This window comes from Pseudophryne corroboree, chromosome 2, assembly GCF_028390025.1.
Source record: "Pseudophryne corroboree isolate aPseCor3 chromosome 2, aPseCor3.hap2, whole genome shotgun sequence".
Lineage (NCBI taxonomy): Eukaryota > Metazoa > Chordata > Amphibia > Anura > Myobatrachidae > Pseudophryne > Pseudophryne corroboree.
The window spans coordinates 94473063-94493773 of record NC_086445.1 but is presented as its reverse complement, the minus strand read 5'-3'; positions in this window follow the sequence as shown (position 1 = coordinate 94493773).

Below are 20711 nucleotides of genomic sequence, written 5' to 3'. Positions count from 1 at the left end.
GAGTGCTACATATTCAGCCCCTTTTTTGTGCCTTCTGTGGCACCTTGGGATCTCAACGTGGTGTTGAGTTTCTTAAAATCACATTGGTTTCAGCCACTTAAAACTGTGGATTTGAAATATCTCACGTGGAAAGTGGTCATGTTATTGGCCTTGGCTTCGGCCAGGCGTGTGTCAGAATTGGCGGCTTTGTCATGTAAAAGCCCTTATCTGATTTTCCATTTGGATAGGGCAGAATTGAGGACTCGTCCCCAGTTTCTCCCTAAGGTGGTATCAGCTTTTCACTTGAACCAACCTATTGTAGTGCCTGCGGCTACTAGGGACTTGGAAGATTCCAAGTTACTGGACGTAGTCAGGGCCTTAAAAATTTATATTTCCAGGACGGCTGGAGTCAGGAAAACTGACTCGTTTTTTATCCTGTAGGCACCCAACAAAATAGGTGCTCCTGCTTCTAAGCAGACTATTGCTCGCTGAATTTGTAGCACAATTCAGCTGGAGCATTCTGCGGCTGGATTGCCTCATCCTAAATCAGTAACAGCCCATTCCACGAGGAAAGTGGGCTCATCTTGGGCGGCTGCCCGAGGGGTCTCGGCTTTACAACTTTGCCGAGCTGCAACTTGGTCAGGGGCAAACACGTTTTGCTAAATTCTACAAATTTGATACCCTGGCTGAGGAGGACCTTGAGTTCTCTCATTCGGTGCTGCAGAGTCATCCGCACTCTCCCGCCCGTTTGGGAGCTTTGGTATAATCCCCATGGTCCTTACGGAGTTCCCAGCATCCACTAGGACGTCAGAGAAAATAAGATTTTACTCACCGGTAAATCTATTTCTCGTAGTCCGTAGTGGATGCTGGGCGCCCATCCCAAGTGCGGATTGTCTGCAATACTTTTATATAGTTATTGCCTAACTAAAGGGTTATTGTTGAGCCATCTGTTGAGAGGCTCAGTTATATTTCATACTGTTAACTGGGTATAGTATCACGAGTTATACGGTGTGATTGGTGTGGCTGGAAGGAGTCTTACCCGGGATTCAAAATCCTTCCTTATTGTGTCAGCTCTTCCGGGCACAGTATCCTAACTGAGGTCTGGAGGAGGGGCATAGAGGGAGGAGCCAGTGCACACCAGATAGTACCTAATCTTTCTTTTAGAGTGCCCAGTCTCCTGTGGAGCCCGTCTATTCCCCATGGTCCTTACGGAGTTCCCAGCATCCACTACTGACTACGAGAAATAGATTTACCGGTGAGTAAAATCTTATTTTTCTCTGTGATTTTAGTCACTATATCTCTCCTGTATCTCCTCTTGTGCTGACTACACTGCGCAGAGGTTTGGGCAAGAGGTATTGGGTTTGGGCAAGAGGTATTGTGCTTCTGCCAATTGTACTGTGTTACCTGATACTGCAAGTTATATCATGTCTGCTTCTGAGGGTAACGGTTCTGGGGCTGAACACACTGCCGGAATTGCTAAAGCCACAGATCCCTATGAGGAGACTATAGCAGCTGTGGGCTCTGGTTCTGGGGGCTCCTTGCCCCCCAGTGGGTCTGTGGCAACGGGGGTACATAATGACCCACCGTGGGCTACTTTCTCTGACGTCCTAGTGGATGCTGGGAACTCCGTAAGGACCATGGGGAATAGACGGGCTCCGCAGGAGACTGGGCACTCTAAAAGAAAATAAGAATTTACTTACCGATAATTCTATTTTTCTCTTACGTCCTAAGTGGATGCTGGGACTCCGTAAGGACCATGGGGATTATACCAAAGCTCCCAAACGGGCGGGAGAGTGCGGATGACTCTGCAGCACCGAATGAGAGAACTCCAGGTCCTCCTCAGCCAGGGTATCAAATTTGTAGAATTTAGCAAACGTGTTTGCCCCTGACCAAGTAGCTGCTCGGCAAAGTTGTAAAGCCGAGACCCCTCGGGCAGCCGCCCAAGATGAGCCCACCTTCCTTGTGGAATGGGCTTTTACAGATTTTGGCTGTGGCAGGCCTGCCACAGAATGTGCAAGCTGAATTGTACTACAAATCCAACGAGCAATCGTCAGCTTAGAAGCAGGAGCACCCAGCTTGTTGGGTGCATACAGGATAAACAGCGAGTCAGATTTCCTGACTCCAGCCGTCCTGGAAATATATATTTTCAGGGCCCTGACTACGTCCAGTAACTTGGAGTCCTCCAAGTCCCTAGTAGCCGCAGGCACCACAATAGGCTGGTTCACGTGAAACGCTGAAACCACCTTTGGGAGAAATTGAGGACGAGTCCTCAATTCTGCCCTATCCGTGTGAAAAATCAGGTAAGGGCTTTTATAAGATAAAGCCGCCAATTCTGAGACACGCCTGGCTGAAGCCAGGGCTAACAGCATTACCACCTTCCATGTGAGATATTTTAATTCCACAGTGGTGAGTGGTTCAAACCAATGTGATTTTAGGAACCCCAAAACCACATTGAGATCCCAAGGTGCCACCGGGGGCACAAAAGGAGGCTGTATATGCAGTACCCCTTTGACAAACGTCTGGACTTCAGGCACTGAAGCCAGTTCTTTTTGGAAGAAAATCGACAGGGCCGAAATTTGAACCTTAATGGACCCTAATTTTAGGCCCATAGACAGTCCTGTTTGCAGGAAATGTAGGAAGCGACCCAGTTGAAATTCCTCTGTAGGGGCCTCTTTGGCCTCACACCACGCAACATATTTTCGCCAAATGCGGTGATAATGTTTCGCGGTTACATCCTTCCTGGCCTTTATCAGGGTAGGGATGACTTCTTCTGGAATGCCTTTTTCCTTCAGGATCCGGCGTTCAACCGCCATGCCGTCAAACGCAGCCGCGGTAAGTCTTGGAACAGACAAGGTCCCTGCTGGAGCAGGTCCTTTCTTAGAGGTAGAGGCCACGGGTCCTCCGTGAGCATCTCTTGAAGTTCCGGGTACCAAGTCCTTCTTGGCCAATCCGGAACCACGAGTATAGTTCTTACTCCTCTCCTTTTTATGATTCTCAGTACTTTTGGTATGAGAGGCAGAGGAGGGAACACATACACTGACTGGTACACCCATGGTGTTACCAGAGCGTCCACCGCTATTGCCTGAGGGTCCCTTGACCTGGCGCAATATCTGTCTAGTTTTTTGTTGAGACGGGACGCCATCATGTCCACCTTTGGTTTTTCCCAACGGTTTACCATCTCTTGGAAGACTTCTGGATGAAGTCCCCACTCCCCCGGGTGAAGGTCGTGTCTGCTGAGGAAGTCCGCTTCCCAGTTGTCCACTCCCGGAATGAACACTGCTGACAGTGCTATCACATGATTCTCCGCCCAGCGAAGAATCCTTGCAGCTTCTGCCATCGCCCTCCTGCTTCTCGTGCCGCCCTGTCTGTTTACGTGGGCGACTGACGTGATGTTGTCCGATTGGATCAATACCGCCTGACCCTGAAGCAGGGGTTTTGCTTGACTTAGGGCATTGTAAATGGCCCTTAGTTCCAGAATGTTTATATGAAGAGATGTTTCCATGCTTGACCACAAGCCCTGGAAATTTTGTCACTGTGTGACTGCTCCCCAGCCTCTCAGGCTGGCATCTGTAGTCACCAGGATCCAATCCTGAATGCCGAATCTGCGGCCCTCTAGTAGATGAGCACTCTGCAGCCACCACAGAAGAGACACCCTTGTCCTTGGCGACAGGGTTATCCGCTGATGCATCTGAAGATGCGATCCGGACCATTTGTCCAGAAGATCCCACTGAAACGTTCTTGCATGGAATCTTCCGAATGGAATCGCTTCGTAAGAAGCCACCATTTTTCCCAGGACCCTCGTGCACTGATGCACTGACACCTGGCCTGGTTTTAGGAGATTCCTGACTAGCTCGGATAACTCCCTGGCCTTCTCCTCTGGGAGAAACACCTTTTTCTGGACTGTGTCCAGAATCATTCCTAGGAACAGGAGACGTGTCGTTGGAATCGGCTGCGATTTTGGAATATTTAGAATCCACCCGTGCTGACGTAACACTAACTGAGATAGTGCTACTCCGACTTCTAACTGTTCCCTGGACCTTGCCCTTATCAGGAGATCGTCCAAGTAAGGGATAATTAAAACGCCTTTTCTTCGAAGAAGAATCATCATTTCGGCCATTACCTTGGTAAAGACCCGAGGTGCCGTGGACAATCCAAACGGCAGCGTCTGAAACTGATAATGACAGTTTTGTACTACAAACCTGAGGTACCCTTGGTGAGAAGGGTAGATTGGGACGTGGAGATAAGCATCTTTGATGTCCAGAGACACCATATAGTCCCCTTCTTCCAGGTTTGCTATCACTGCTCTGAGTGACTCCATCTTGAATTTGAACCTCTTTATGTAAGTGTTCAAGGATTTTAGATTTAAAATTGGTCTCACCGAGCCGTCCGGCTTCGGTACCACAAACAGCGTGGAATAATACCCCTTTCCCTGTTGTAGGAGAGGTACCTTGATTATCACCTGCTGGGAATACAGCTTGTGAATGGCTTCCAAAACTGCCTCCCTGTCGGAGGGAGACTTTGGTAGAGCAGACTTCAGGAACCGGCGAGGTGGAGACGTCTCGAATTCCAGTTTGTACCCCTGTGATACTACCTGCAGAATCCAGGGGTCCACTTGCGAGTGAGCCCACTGCGCGTTGAAATTTTTGAGACGGGCCCCCACCGTGTCCGAGTCCGCTTGTAAAGCCCCAGCGTCATGCTGAAGACTTGGCAGAAGCAGAGGAGGGCTTCTGCTCCTGGGAAGAGGCTGCCTGGTGCAGTCTTTTTCCTCTTCCTCTGCCCCGGGGCAGAAATGAGTGGCCTTTTGCCCGCCTGTACTTATGGGAACGAAAGGACTGAGTTTGAAAAGACGGTGTCTTTTTCTGCTGAGAGGTGACCTGGGGTAAAAAGGTGGACTTTCCGGCCGTTGCCGTGGCCACCAGGTCCGATAGACCGGCCCCAAATAACTCCTCCCCTTTAAACGGCAATACTTCCATATGTCGTTTGGAATCCGCATCCCCTGACCACTGTCGCGTCCATAACGCTCTTCTGGCAGAAATGGACATAGCACTCACTCTTGATGCCAGGGTGCAAATATCCCTCTGTGCATCACGCATATATAGTAATGCATCCTTCAAATGCTCTATAGTTAGTAATATACTGTCCCTATCCAGGGTATCAATATTTCTCTATCGTCCTAAGTGGATGCTGGGGTTCCTGAAAGGACCATGGGGAATAGCGGCTCCGCAGGAGACAGGGCACAAAAAAGTAAAGCTTTACTAGGTCAGGTGGTGTGCACTGGCTCCTCCCCCTATGACCCTCCTCCAGACTCCAGTTAGATTTTGTGCCCGAACGAGAAGGGTGCAATCTAGGTGGCTCTCCTAAAGAGCTGCTTAGAGAAAGTTTAGTTTAGGTTTTTTTCTTTACAGTGAGTCCTGCTGGCAACAGGATCACTGCAACGTGGGACTTAGGGGGAAAGTAGTAAACTCACCTGCATGCAGAGTGGATTTGCTGCTTGGCTACTGGACACCATTAGCTCCAGAGGGATCGAACACAGGCCCAGCCGTGGAGTCCGGTCCCGGAGCCGCGCCGCCGACCCCCTTGCAGATGCTGAAGCGTGAAGAGGTCCGGAAACCGGCGGCTGAAGACTCCTCAGTCTTCATAAGGTAGCGCACAGCACTGCAGCTGTGCGCCATTTTCCTCTCAGCACACTTCACTGGGCAGTCACTGAGGGTGCAGAGCGCTGGGGGGGGGCGCTCTGAGAGGCAAATATAAACCTTATACAAGGCTAAAAATACCTCACATATAGCCCATAGGGGCTATATGGAGATATTTAACCCCTGCCTGACTGGAAAAATAGCGGGAGAAGAACCCGCCGAAAAAGGGGCGGGGCCTATCTCCTCAGCACACGGCGCCATTTTCTGTCACAGCTCCGCTGGTCAGGACGGCTCCCAGGTCTCTCCCCTGCACTGCACTACAGAAACAGGGTAAAACAGAGAGGGGGGGCACATTAATGGCTATATATATATATATATATTATATATTAAAGCAGCTATAAGGGAGCACTTAATATAAGGATATCCCTTGTATATATAGCGCTTTGTGGTGTGTGCTGGCAGACTCTCCCTCTGTCTCCCCAAAAGGGCTAGTGGGTCCTGTCTTCATTAGAGCATTCCCTGTGAGTTTGCGGTGTGTGTCGGTACGGGGTGTCGACATGTATGAGGACGATATTGGTGTGGAGGCGGAGCAATTGCCAAATATGCAGATGTCACCCCCCAGGGGGTCGACACCAGAATGGATGCCTTTATTTGTGGAATTACGTGATGGTTTATCTTCCCTTAAACAGTCAGTTGAGGACATGAGGCGGCCGGACAATCAATTAATGCCTGTCCAGGCGCCTCAAACACCGTCAGGGGCTGTAAAACGCCCTTTGCCTCAGTCGGTCGACACAGACCCAGACACAGGCACTGATTCCAGTGACGACGGTAGAAATTCAAACGTATTTTCCAGTAGGGCCACACGTTATATGATTTTGGCAATGAAGGAGACGTTACATTTAGCTGATACTACAGATACCGTAAAACAGGGTATTATGTATGGTGTGAAAAAACTACAAACAGTTTTTCCTGAATCAGAAGAATTAAATGACGTGTGTGATGAAGCGTGGGTTGCTCCTGATAAAAAGTTGATAATTTCAAAAAAGTTATTGGCATTATACCCTTTCCCGCCAGAGGTTAGGGCGCGCTGGGAAACACCCCCTAAGGTGGACAAGGCGCTCACACGCTTATCTAAACAAGTGGCGTTACCCTCTCCTGAGACGGCCGCACTTAAGGATCCATCAGATAGAAAGATGGAAGTTATTCAAAAGAATATATACACACATGCAGGTGTTATACTACGACCAGCTATAGCAACTGCCTGGATGTGCAGTGCTGGAGTAGTTTGGTCAGAATCCCTGATTGAAAATATTGATACCCTAGATAGGGACAATGTTTTACTGTCGTTAGAACAAATAAAGGATGCATTTATCTATATGCGTGATGCACAGAGGGATATTTGCACACTGGCATCTCGGGTGAGTGCTATGTCCATTTCAGCCAGAAGAGCCTTATGGACACGACAGTGGACAGGCGATGCGGATTCAAAACGTCACATGGAGGTTTTGCCGTATAAAGGGGAGGAGTTATTTGGAGTTGGTCTATCAGACTTGGTGGCCACGGCTACTGCCGGGAAATCCACTTTTTTACCTCAAGTCACTCCCCAACAGAGAAAGGCACCGACCTTTCAACCGCAGCCTTTTCGCTCCTACAAAAATAAGAGAGCAAAGGGTTTGTCGTACCTGCCACGAGGCAGAGGAAGAGGGAAGAGACACCAACAGGCAGCTCCTTCCCAGGAACAGAAGCCCTCCCCGGCTCCTGCAAAAACCTCAGCATGACGCTGGGGCCTCTCAAGCGGACTCGGGGACAGTGGGCGGCCGTCTCAAAAATTACAGCGCGCAGTGGGCTCACTCGCAGGTAGACCCCTGGATCCTGCAGATAATATCTCAGGGGTACAGGTTGGAATTAGAGACGGATCCTCCTCATCGTTTCCTGAAGTCTGCTTTACCAACCGTCTCTTCCGAAAGGGAGAGGGTGTTGGAAGCCATTCACAAGCTGTACGCTCAGCAGGTGATAGTCAAAGTACCCCTATTACAACAAGGAAAGGGGTATTATTCCACTCTATTTGTGGTACCGAAGCCGGATGGCTCGGTAAGGCCTATTCTAAATCTGAAGTCCTTGAACCTCTACATAAAAAAGTTCAAGTTCAAGATGGAGTCACTCAGAGCAGTGATAGCGAACCTGGAAGAAGGGGACTTTATGGTATCCTTGGACATCAAGGATGCGTATCTACACGTTCCGATTTACCCCGCACACCAGGGGTACCTCAGGTTCATTGTTCAAAACTGTCACTATCAGTTTCAGACGCTGCCGTTCGGATTGTCCACGGCGCCTCGGGTCTTTACCAAGGTAATGGCCGAGATGATGATTCTTCTTCGAAGAAAAGGCGTATTAGTTATCCCATACTTGGACGATCTCCTAATAAGGGCAAGGTCCAGAGAACAGCTGGAGACAGCTTTAGCACTATCTCAAGAGGTGCTAAGACAGCACGGGTGGATTCTGAATATTCCAAAATCCCATTTAATCCCGACAACTCGTCTGCTGTTCCTAGGAATGATTCTGGACACGGTTCAGAAAAAGGTTTTCCTTCCAGAGGAAAAAGCCAAGGAGTTATCCGATCTGGTCAGGAACCTCCTAAAACCAGGAAAGGTGTCAGTACATCAATGCACAAGAGTCCTGGGAAAAATGGTGGCTTCTTACGAAGCAATTCCATTCGGCAGATTCCATGCAAGAATATTCCAAAGGGATCTGTTGGACAAATGGTCAGGGTCGCATCTGCAGATGCACCTGCGAATAACCCTGTCACCAAAGACAAGGGTGTCACTTCTGTGGTGGTTGCAGAAGGCTCACCTATTAGAAGGCCGCAGATTCGGCATTCAGGATTGGATCCTGGTGACCACGGACGCCAGCCTGAGAGGCTGGGGAGCAGTCACACAAGGAAGAAACTTCCAGGGAGTATGGACGAGTCTGGAAAAGTCTCTTCACATAAACATTCTGGAACTAAGAGCAATCTACAATGCTCTAAGCCAGGCGGAACTTCTCCTGAAAGGAAAGCCGGTGTTGATTCAGTCGGACAACATCACGGCGGTCGCCCATGTAAACAGGCAGGGCGGCACAAGAAGCAGGAGTGCAATGGCAGAAGCTGCCAAGATTCTTCGCTGGGCGGAGAATCACGTGATAGCACTGTCAGCAGTGTTCATCCCGGGCGTGGACAACTGGGAAGCAGACTTCCTCAGCAGACACGATCTTCATCCGGGAGAGTGGGGTCTACATCCAGAAGTCTTCAACATGTTAATAGACCGTTGGGAAAGACCAATTGTAGACATGATGGCGTCTCGCCTCAACAAGAAACTGGACAAATATTGCGCCAGGTCAAGAGATCCACAGGCAATAGCTGTGGACGCACTGGTAACTCTTTGGGTGTACCAGTCAGTGTATGTGTTTCCTCCTCTGCCGCTCATACCAAAGGTATTGAAGATCATACGGCAAAGAAGAGTAAGAACAATACTAGTGGTTCCGGATTGGCCGAGAAGGACTTGGTATCCGGAACTTCAAGAGATGCTCACGGACGAACCGTGGCCTCTACCTCTGAGAAGGGACCTGCTACAGCAGGGTCCCTGTCTTTTTCAAGACTTACCGCGGCTGCGTTTGACGGCATGGCGGTTGAACGCCAGATCCTAAAAGGGAAAGGCATTCCAGAAGAAGTCATTCCTACCTTGATTAAGGCACGGAAGGAAGTCACCGTGAAACATTATCACCGCATTTGGCGAAAATATGTAGCGTGGTGCGAGGATCGGAGTGTTCCGACGGAGGAATTCCAACTGGGTCGTTTCCTACATTTCCTGCAATCAGGATTATCTATGGGTCTCAAATTGGGATCCATTAAGGTTCAAATTTCGGCCCTGTCAATATTCTTCCAAAAAGAATTGGCCTCTGTCCCTGAGGTCCAGACTTTTGTCAAGGGAGTACTGCATATACAGCCTCCTGTGGTGCCTCCGGTGGCACCGTGGGATCTAAATGTAGTTTTAGATTTCCTCAAATCCCATTGGTTTGAACCATTGAAAAAGGTGGATTTGAAATATCTCACATTGAAAGTGACTATGTTACTAGCCCTGGCCTCTGCCAGGAGAGTATCTGAATTGGCGGCTTTATCTTATAAAAGTCCTTATCTAATCTTCCATTCGGATAGGGCAGAACTGCGGACTCGTCCGCATTTTCTCCCTAAAGTGGTATCAGCATTTCATCTGAACCAACCTATTGTGGTGCCTGCGGCCACTAGCGACTTGGAGGACTCCAAGTTGTTGGACGTTGTCAGAGCCTTAAAAATATACATTTCAAGGACGGCTGGAGTCAGAAAATCTGACTCGCTGTTTATATTGTATGCACCCAACAAGTTGGGCGCACCTGCTTCTAAGCAGTCGATTGCTCGTTGGATTTGTAACACAATTCAACTTGCACATTCTGTGGCAGGCCTGCCACAGCCTAAAACTGTAAAAGCCCACTCCACAAGGAAGGTGGGCTCATCTTGGGCGGCTGCCCGAGGGGTCTCGGCATTACAACTCTGCCGAGCAGCTACGTGGTCGGGGGAGAACACGTTTGTAAAATTTTACAAATTTGATACCCTGGCAAAGGAGGACCTGGAGTTCTCTCATTCGGTGCTGCAGAGTCATCCGCACTCTCCCGCCCGTTTGGGAGCTTTGGTATAATCCCCATGGTCCTTTCAGGAACCCCAGCATCCACTTAGGACGATAGAGAAAATAAGAATTTACTTACCGATAATTCTATTTCTCGGAGTCCGTAGTGGATGCTGGGCGCCCATCCCAAGTGCGGATTATCTGCAATACTTGTACATAGTTATTGTTAACTAATTCGGGTTATTGTTAAGGAGCCATCTTTAAGAGGCCCTTTCTGTTATCATACTGTTAACTGGGTTTAGATCACAAGTTGTACGGTGTGATTGGTGTGGCTGGTATGAGTCTTACCCGGGATTCAAAATGCCTCCCTTATTGTGTATGCTCGTCCGGGCACAGTACCTAACTGGAGTCTGGAGGAGGGTCATAGGGGGAGGAGCCAGTGCACACCACCTGACCTAGTAAAGCTTTACTTTTTTGTGCCCTGTCTCCTGCGGAGCCGCTATTCCCCATGGTCCTTTCAGGAACCCCAGCATCCACTACGGACTCCGAGAAATAGAATTATCGGTAAGTAAATTCTTATTTTTCAGTCAGGGAATCCGACCACGCCACTCCAGCACTGCACATCCTGGCTGATGCGATTGCTGGTCGCAGTATAACACCAGTATGTGTGTATATACCCTTCAGGATATTTTCCAGCCTTCTATCCGCTGGTTCTTTGAGGGCGGCCGTATCAGGAGACGGTAACGCTACTTGTTTAGATAAATGTGTGAGCGCTGTATCTACTCTAGGGGGTGTTTCCCAACGCGCCCTAACCTCTGGCGGGAAAGGGTATAGTGCCAATAATTTATTAGAAATTAGCACTTTTTTATTGGGGGAAACCCACGCTTTATCACACACCTCATTTAATTCATCTGACTCAGGAAAAGCTACTGGTAGTTTTTTCACTCCCCACATAATACCCTTCTTTGTGGTACTTGTAGTGTCAGAAATGTTCAATGCCTCCTTCATTGCCGTGATCATGTAACGTGTGGCCCTACTGGACATTACGTTTGTCTCCTCACCGTCGACACTGGACTCAGTATCCGTGTCTGGGTCTGTGTCGACCCACTGAGGTAACGGGCGTTTTATCGCCCCTGACGGTGTCTGAGACGCCTGGACAGGCACTAATTGATTTGTCGGCTGTCTCATGTCGTCAACAGTTTTTTGTAAAGTGCTGACATTGTCACGTAGTTCTTTTAATACAACCATCCAGTCAGGTGTCGACTCCCTAGGGGGTGACATCACTAACACAGGCAATTGCTCTGCTTCCACATCATTTTCCTCCTCATACATGTCGACACAATCGTACCGACACCCAGCACACACACAGGGAATGCTCTGATAGAGGACAGGACCCCACTAGCCCTTTGGGGAGACAGAGGGAGAGTTTGCCAGCACACACCAGAGCGCTTTATATATATATAGGGATAACCTTATATAAGTGTTACTCCCTTTTATAGCTGCTGTTTATAATTTAGCTGCCAATAGTGCCCCCCCTCTCTCGTTTTTACCCTGATTCTGTAGGGACTGCAGGGGAGAGTCAGGGAGCCGTCCTTCCAGCGGAACTGTGAGGGAAAATGGCGCTTGTGTGCTGAGGTGATAGGCTCCGCCCCTTCACGACGGCCTTATCTCCCGCTTTTTTCTGGAAAACTGGCAGGGGTTAAATACATCCATATAGCCCAGGAGCTATATGTGATGTATTTCTTTTGCCATCCTAAGGTATTTCTGTTTTTATTGCGTCTCAGGGCGCTCCCCCCCAGCGCCCTGCACCCTCAGTGACCGGAGTGTGAAGTGTGCTGAGAGCAATGGCGCACAGCTGCAGTGCTGTGCGCTACCTTAGTTGAAGACAGGAACGTCTTCTGCCGCCGATTTCACCGGACCTCTTCGTTCTTCTGGCTCTGTAAGGGGGCCGGCGGCGCGGCTCCGGGACCCATCCAGGCTGAACTTGTGATCGTCCCTCTGGAGCTAATGTCCAGTAGCCTAAGAAACCCAATCCACTCTGCACGCAGGTGAGTTCGTTTCTTCTCCCCTTAGTCCCACGATGCAGTGAGCCTGTTGCCAGCAGGACTCACTGAAAATAAAAAACCTAAAATAAACTTTTACTCTAAGCAGCTCAGGAGAGCCACCTAGCATGCACCCTTCTCGTTCGGGCACAAAAATCTAACTGAGGCTTGGAGGAGGGTCATAGGGGGAGGAGCCAGTGCACACCAGCTAGTTCAAGCTTTTACTTTTGTGCCCAGTCTCCTGCGGAGCCGCTATTCCCCATGGTCCTTACGGAGTCCCAGCATCCACTTAGGACGTAAGAGAAAGATTAGGTACTATCTGGTGTGCACTGGCTCCTCCCTCTATGCCCCTCCTCCAGACCTCAGTTAGAATCTGTGCCCGGCCAGAGCTGGGTGCTCCTAGTGGGCTCTCCTGAGCTTGCTAGAAAGAAAGTATTTGTTAGGTTTTTTATTTTCAGTGAGATCTGCTGGCAACAGACTCACTGCTTCGTGGGACTGATGGGAGAGAAGCAAACCTACCTGCTTGCAGCTAGCTTGTGCTTCTTAGGCTACTGGACACCATTAGCTCCAGAGGGTTCGAACACAGGGCCTGACCTCGATCGTCCGTTCCCCTTGCAGAACCAGAAGACAGAAGAAAGGAGATAAAATCGGCGGCAGAAGACTCCGGTCTTCATTAAGGTAGCGCACAGCACTGCAGCTATGCGCCATTGCTCCCACTGCACACCACACACTCCGGTCACTGTAGGGTGCAGGGCGCTGGGGGGGGGGCGCCCTGGGCAGCAATAAGAGTACCTTTTGGCACATTATGCACATGATACAGTCTGGAAAACTGTATATGTGCAAAAACCCCCGCCATTAAGATATACAAAACGCGGGAGATGCCCGCCGCTGAGGGGGCGGGGCCTTCTTCCTCAGCACACCAGCGCCATTTTCTCTTCACAGCTCCGCTGGAAGGACGCTCCCCAGGCTCTCCCCTGCAGTATCCTGTACATGAAGGGTAAAAAAGAGAGGGGGGGCACATAAATTTAGGCGCAAATAAGATTATAAGCAGCTATTGGGAAAAATCACTCAGTATAGTGTAAATCCCTGTGTTATATAGCGCTGTGGTGTGTGCTGGCATACTCTCTCTCTGTCTCCCCAAAGGACTTTGTGGGGTCCTGTCCTCAGTCAGAGCATTCCCTGTGTGTGTGTGGTGTGTCGGTACGGCTGTGTCGACATGTTTGATGAGGAGGGTTACGTGGAGGCGGAGCAAGGGCAGATAAGTGTGGTGTCGCCCCCGACGGGGGCCGACACCGGATTGGATGGATATGTGGAAGGTCTTAACCGACAGTGTCAACTCCTTACATAAAAGGTTCGATGACGCAGCAGCCTTGGGACAGCCGGGATCTCAGCCCGCGCCTGCCCAGGCGTCTCAGAGGCCATCAGGGGCTCATAAACGCCCGCTAGCTCAGATGGTAGACACAGATGTCGACACGGAGTCTGACTCCAGTGTAGATGAGGATGAGACAAATGCACAGTCTACAAAAGCCATCCGATGCATGATTACTGCAATGAAAAATGTATTGCACATTTCTGATACTAACCCGGTTACCACCAAGAAGGGTATTATGTTTGGGGAGAAAAAGCAGCCAGTGACTTTTCCCCCATCTGATGAATTAAATGAATTGTGTGAGGAAGCGTGGAGTTCCCCCGATAAGAAACTAGTGATTTCTAAGAGGTTACTGATGGCGTACCCTTTCCCGCCAACGGACAGGTTACATTGGGAAACATCCCCTAGGGTGGACAAGGCGCTCACACGCTTATCAAAAAAGGTGGCACTGCCGTCTCAGGATACGGCCGCCTTAAAGGAGCCTGCGGATAGAAAGCAGGAAGCTATCCTGAAGTCTGTGTATACACACTCAGGTACTATACTGAGACCTGCTATTGCTTCAGCATGGATGTGTAGTGCTGGTCTGGTCTGATTCCCTGTCAGACAACATTGATTCCCTCGACAGGGATACTATTTTGCTAACCATAGAACATATAAAAGACGTCGTCTTATATATGCGGGATACACAGAGGGACATTTGCCTGCTGGCATCTAGAATTAATGCAATGTCCATTTCTGCCAGGAGAGTATTATGGACTCGGCAGTGGACAGGTGATGCTGATTCTAAAAGACACATGGAGGTTTTGCCTTATAAGGGTGAGGAATTGTTTGGGGACGGTCTCTCGGACCCCGTATCCACGGCAACAGCCGGGAAGTCAACTTTTTTACCTCAGGTTCCCTCACAGCCTAAGAAAGCACCGTATTATCATGTACAGTCCTTTCGGCCTCAGAAAGGCAAGTGGATCAGAGGCGCATCCTTTCTGCCCAGAGGCAGGGGTAGAGGAAAGAAGCTGCACCAGGCAGCCAGTGCAAAAATCCTCCCCCGCTTCCTCTAAGTCCACCGCATGACGCTGGGGCTCCACAGGCGGAGCCGGGTGCGGTGGGGGCGCGTCTCCGAAACTTCAGCAACCAGTGGGTTCGCTCACAAGTGGATCTCTGGGCTGTACAAATTATCTCAGGGATACAAGCTGGAGTTCGAGGCGACTCCCCCTCGCCGTTACCTCAAATCAGCCTTGCCAGCTGCTCCCAGGGAAAGGGAGGTAGTACTGGCGGCAATTCACAAGCTGTACCTCCAGCAGGTGATAATCAAGGTTCCCCTCCTTCAACAGGGACGGGGTTACTATTCCACAATGTTTGTGGTACCGAAACCAGACGGTTCGGTGAGACCCATTCTGAATTTAAAATCCTTGAACACTTATATAAGGAAGTTCAAGTTCAAAATGGAATCGCTCAGGGGGGTTATTGCAAACCTGGAAGAGGGGGATTTTATGGTGTCGCTGGACATCAAGGATGCTTACTTGCGCTTCCGGTTCCGGCATGGCGGAGTAAGCAGCAACTCCAGTGTGCTCCTCCGTTGCCATCAGCCTTTACCGCCCAACGCACAACGAGGGATCATCCGGACTCTCAGCCCTGGCCACCGGCATTAGACACCTCCTGCAGAAGGCCCCTGCCAGATCAGATCGCCACCCGTCACCCGCACACGCGGTGAGTAGTTACACGGCGTGCTGAGGACCGGGCCTACGCGGCGGCTGGTAGTGGCGCCCCGGTGGCTGAAATTACCGCAGCACAAAATACAGGCTCCCTAATAGCTGCCTCCCACAGCGGACTCTCTCTCTCACGACCAGCTCGTCACCCGTACACGCTGGGCGCGTTAGCACGGCGTACTGAGGATCAGGCCTACGCGGCGGCTGGCAGCGGCGTTCCGGTGGCTGAGATCACCGCAGTATACCACACAGGCTGACAGATACCTCCCGCAGCGGGCTCTCTCCCGTCCAGCTCGTCACCCGCACACGCTGTGAGTGCTAAGGAGCGGGCCTACGCGGCGGCTGGCAGTGACGACCCGGTGGATGAGAGCACCACAGCATAGCAAACAGGCTCCCTGCACAGTGCTAGGCACCTTAATACTATTACGGTCATTCCGTTTATAGCGCTCCCTGACCTCCTGTCCTAATATCGTTAACGACGGAGAGAACGGAGGCGACAGGAGAAACCTAATACCCTGCCTGTAATATAATACAGGACCAGATACCAGCGGCAGCCCCATTAGGTTACACGATCTACAAGCATCATGGAGAAATTCCTGGGCCCACCAGCTACTGCTAAGATTCATCCCCCAGCACTACCCCCTAGGCAGGACAAAAGGAGGGCGGACCAGACTCCCCCGTCCAGTTCGGACTCTAGCCCAGTAAAACCTGCAGCAAAAAAAGCAAGCAAAGACACCTCTGACGTCTCCCAAATACAGGTACATGACAATGTTGCAACTCCGGGCACCCCCCTAACTTATAAAGACATGGTAACCGCAATACAGGATACGATGGCCCCTCTGCTGAAGAAAGCGGTGGGGGACATTACTCTACAATTGCAGCAACTCTCAAGCAGAGTTTCTACCACGGAGAATAGCTTAGGAGTCACCATAGATGAAGTTGAACAACTAAAAGCCACGGTAGGGCGTCTGGAGAAAGACAATAGGCTTCTCATCGACAAAATGGACAATATAGAAAACCGCACGCGTAGGTGCAACTTACGAATAATTGGCCTACCCGAATTTTTTAAAGGTCCCAGTCTGGAGCAATTTGTCAGGAATACACTTCCTAAAATGCTTAACGTGGAAGGCGTTTGTGCTGACATGGTGATAGAACGTGTGCATAGGATGGGGGACCATGTTGGTATAGTGCGATGGATCGATACCATAGGTGTGCAGTGGGGAGCCTTAGATAAAGTATTACCTCAGGAGTTACCTTGTATACAGACAGAACGAGACTTGAGATGTATATCTTGTTTATATAGTACTGAAATAGCAGGATCAATACAACAGGTTTCAGTATCATCAGCTTATGTCCTTCTCCCTCAGAGACTCTTCTAGACTAACACATGTGAGGTAAAACAAACAAGTACATAACATATGCAACAGACAAACACTACATCTCTGTAACTATACAGCGCCATCTGCTGCCCCTGTACGGTAACTACATGCATATAAACAAAACCATAGTCTGTTGTCCATATTTCAACACCCCTTCTCAACAGACTGGGTTTCTTCAGTTAGACCCATCTTTGACGTAAGTCTCCAATGTCTCTCTCTGGTAAGAGGCTTAGTCATGATATCAGCTGTCATATCTTCTGTTGGGCAATAGTTCAACTCTATAAGACCTTGTTCCTGTAGATCCCTCAGGAAGTGATGCTTGACATCAATGTGCTTGGTTCTTGGGTTCACTCTTTCTGTTTGCGCTAATGCAATGCATCCTTGATTATCCTCATATATCTTGATAGGTTCTTCTTGAGGCATTCCTAGGTCTGATAGTAGTTGCATTAACCATACCACTTCTTGACTTAGTGTGAATGTTCCATCACCTTCTCTTGAGATTTGCATTCCCAAGTAATGCGTTGTGTGGCCGAGGTCTTTTGTTTCAAACTGACGGTTTAGTTCTTGTAACAGTTCAACTTCGTCCCCTTCTTGTTCGAAACAAACTAGCAAATCGTCCACGTAAATTAATACATAAAACCATCTTCCCTCTATCAACTTCGTATAGAGACATGGGTCTGCTTTGCTTCTAATGAATCCCTTTTCTGTCAGAACTCCATTTATCTTTGTATTCCATGCTCTTGCTGCTTGTTTAAGACCATATATACTCTTGTTCAGTTTACATACGTGATCTGGGTTCTGAGAATTCACGAAGCCTGGTGGTTGTTCCATGTATATATCTTCCTTTAGTTCACCATGTAGGAAAGCCGTCTTTACATCGAAATGTTTCACTTGCATACCCTTTATGGCTGCTGTTAGGAGTAAGGTTCTAATGGTAGTGTGCTTCACAACTGGAGCAAACGTTTCATCATAATCTTCTCCAAATTTCTGTGAATATCCTTTAGCAACTTCTTCTTGTGATGCAGGTTCTTGCATGTTAACGGCTTTTGCTTTGTAAGATAAACGTGTAGGTGCTTTTCCCTTATTTTCTCTTGAAGAGCGTCTCACACCCTCGGATGCACTCTCATGAGTGTCGCTGGTATTTGTCTTGTGTTGTACTTCAACTTCTTGAATGATCTCTACTTCATCTGTTTCTTTGAATTTGGTGCTTTCTTCTTCTTCAGTAGAGTCTACTGGAATTATGACATCATCTCGTGTTTCTTCTATGAATGTCACACTGTTGCTTATAACTACTTTTCCAGTTCTTGGATTTAAGATTCTGTAGCCTTTTGAATGTTCACTATAGCCGACTAGAACTCCCTCTTCTGCTCGGTTCTGCAACTTGCTTCGTCTTTCAGCAGGAATGTAAACGAAGGCTCTGCATCCAAAAACTCTAATGTGCTTTAAGCTGGGTTTCTTACCGTGCCACAGCTCATATGGTGTCTTCCTTACTGCTTTGGAAAGTAGTCTGTTTTGAAGATAGGTGGCTGTTGCTGCTGCTTCACCCCAATATTTATCAGGTAGTCCTGAATCTGTAAGCATGCACCTTATCATTTCTGTTAGTGATCTGTTTTTCCTCTCAGATACGCCATTTTGCTCTGGTGTATATGGTACTGTCTTCTGATGCTCAATACCGAGTCCTCTTAAGTACCGTTCTATTTTCTGTCCTGTGAACTCGCCTCCATTGTCGCTGCGAAGAGTTAGCATATTCCTCTTGAACCTGTTTCTGGTCATGTTCACATAGTCTTGCAGCTTTTCAAAGACTTCATCTTTACTTTTTATTAGATAAGTGACTGTGAACCTGGAGTAGTCATCAATGAATGTCAGCATATACCTTTTGTCTCCTACGGTTCGCGTTTTCATAGGTCCGCATACATCACTATGTACCAGGTCTAGTGGTCTGGAAGCTCTGTTTTCACTTTTCTTAGGAATTGTAATCCTCGTTGCTTTTGCTTTTATGCAGCATTGACACTTCATCATTTCTGAACAGTCTGACACTTTGAGATCCCTGGCTAGGTCTCTCTTCTGCATTTCCTTTATGCAATCTGGGTGTCTGTGTCCTAATCTTCTATGCCACTTGTGAATACAGTCAGCGTGTTTCTGTGTACTCAGCTTTGCCTGCTGTGCTGCAATATCCAGACAGTATAAATGTTCTTTTATTCTGGCTGTAGCTAGTGTTTCTCTTCCGTTTTGGATAAAACACTTATTATTCTGAAACTTTACAGTAAGTCCTTTTTCTACTAGATTCTTTACTGATAGCAGTGCTCCCTCAAGCTTGGGAACATATAGCACATCTGTTACGGGTATTTCTGTATAGCTGCCATTACCCTTGGAGCATAGGAATTGACCATTCCCTTTCCCTTCTGCAATGATATTTGTTCCATCTGCTAGGTAGATTGTTTCTTTATGGTTCAAATCAAGTTCAGTAAAGAAGTCCTTGTTATTTGTCATGTGACTAGTCGCTCCTGAGTCTACATACCACTTTTCTGATAATTGGTTTACTGTCGCTTTAAATGTTCCATTCCACTTGTGTGCTCCTGTATCTGTAAGTGTGGCTTTGGCTCTTTGTTTGTGTAATCTTTCTGGTGGTTTGTGCTGCTCTGTCTTCCATATGGTGCAATCTCTTTTCAGGTGACCCACTTTCTTGCATCTGAAACATGCTCTTGTTTCCCTGGTGTGTGGCTTAGTGTCCACCATTTTAAGTGCTTTCTCTGTGTCACTTTCAGTATTGCACTCTGTAAGCTCCTTTCTGCGTTGATACTCCTCTATGAGCCTGTTCTTCACAAAGTCTGGTGTGATTTCTGCTTCAGGTCTCATTTCTAGTGCGTTTATTAGTGCACTGTATGTATCTGGTAAACTGCAAAGGAGGATGGCTACTATGTGGTTGCTTTTGATTTCTTCTCCCATTGACCTGAGTTGTATGGTTATCTCTAGTAGTGCACTGATGTGTTCTTGCATTGTCTTGCCTTTATTAAATCTCATTTGATATAATTTTCTTAATAGGAATAGTTTGCTGTTCAAACTTGCTCCTTCATGCACTCTCTGCAAAGCACACCACATGCCTTTAGCTGTACTCTCTTGTCTTATGTGTATAAGCTGTTCATCTTCCACTAGTAAACTTATAGTGGCTCTTGCCTGTCTGTCCTTCTTAATCCACTGCTGATCCTCTCCTTCAGGTCTGTCTGCATTTATAACATCCCATAAATCATCTCTGGTTAATAGCATTTCTACTTTAAACTTCCATGTTTGATAGTTCTCATTAGAAAGCTTGCTTGCAGCTAGTCTGAGATCTGTGTAATTTGTCATAACCCTTCCTTGTATAGATCTCTCTATTCTTCTGTGGTATTAAACTTGTTTTACTCACAGTTTTCTTTCCAAGGTTCTCCTGGGTTGTTTCTTGTGCGTTACACAGTCTGCTGTCTGCGCCTGCTGGGACTTGCAGTGCGACTCGTGATCTGGATGCTGCTTGGGATGCACTCCTGAAAACTTTATCTTATACAGACTCCAGTCTGGGCCCATAACCTGTTGGTATAGTGCGATGGATCGATACCATAGGTGTGCAGTGGGGAGCCTTAGATAAAGTATTACCTCAGGAGTTACCTTGTATACAGACAGAACGAGACTTGAGATGTATATCTTGTTTATATAGTACTGAAATAGCAGGATCAATACAACAGGTTTCAGTATCATCAGCTTATGTCCTTCTCCCTCAGAGACTCTTCTAGACTAACACATGTGAGGTAAAACAAACAAGTACATAACATATGCAACAGACAAACACTACATCTCTGTAACTATACAGCGCCATCTGCTGCCCCTGTACGGTAACTACATGCATATAAACAAAACCATAGTCTGTTGTCCATATTTCAACAGACCAGACACGTGCAGGAATTAATAAACCACGTGTGGTCATCTTTAAAACCTTGAACT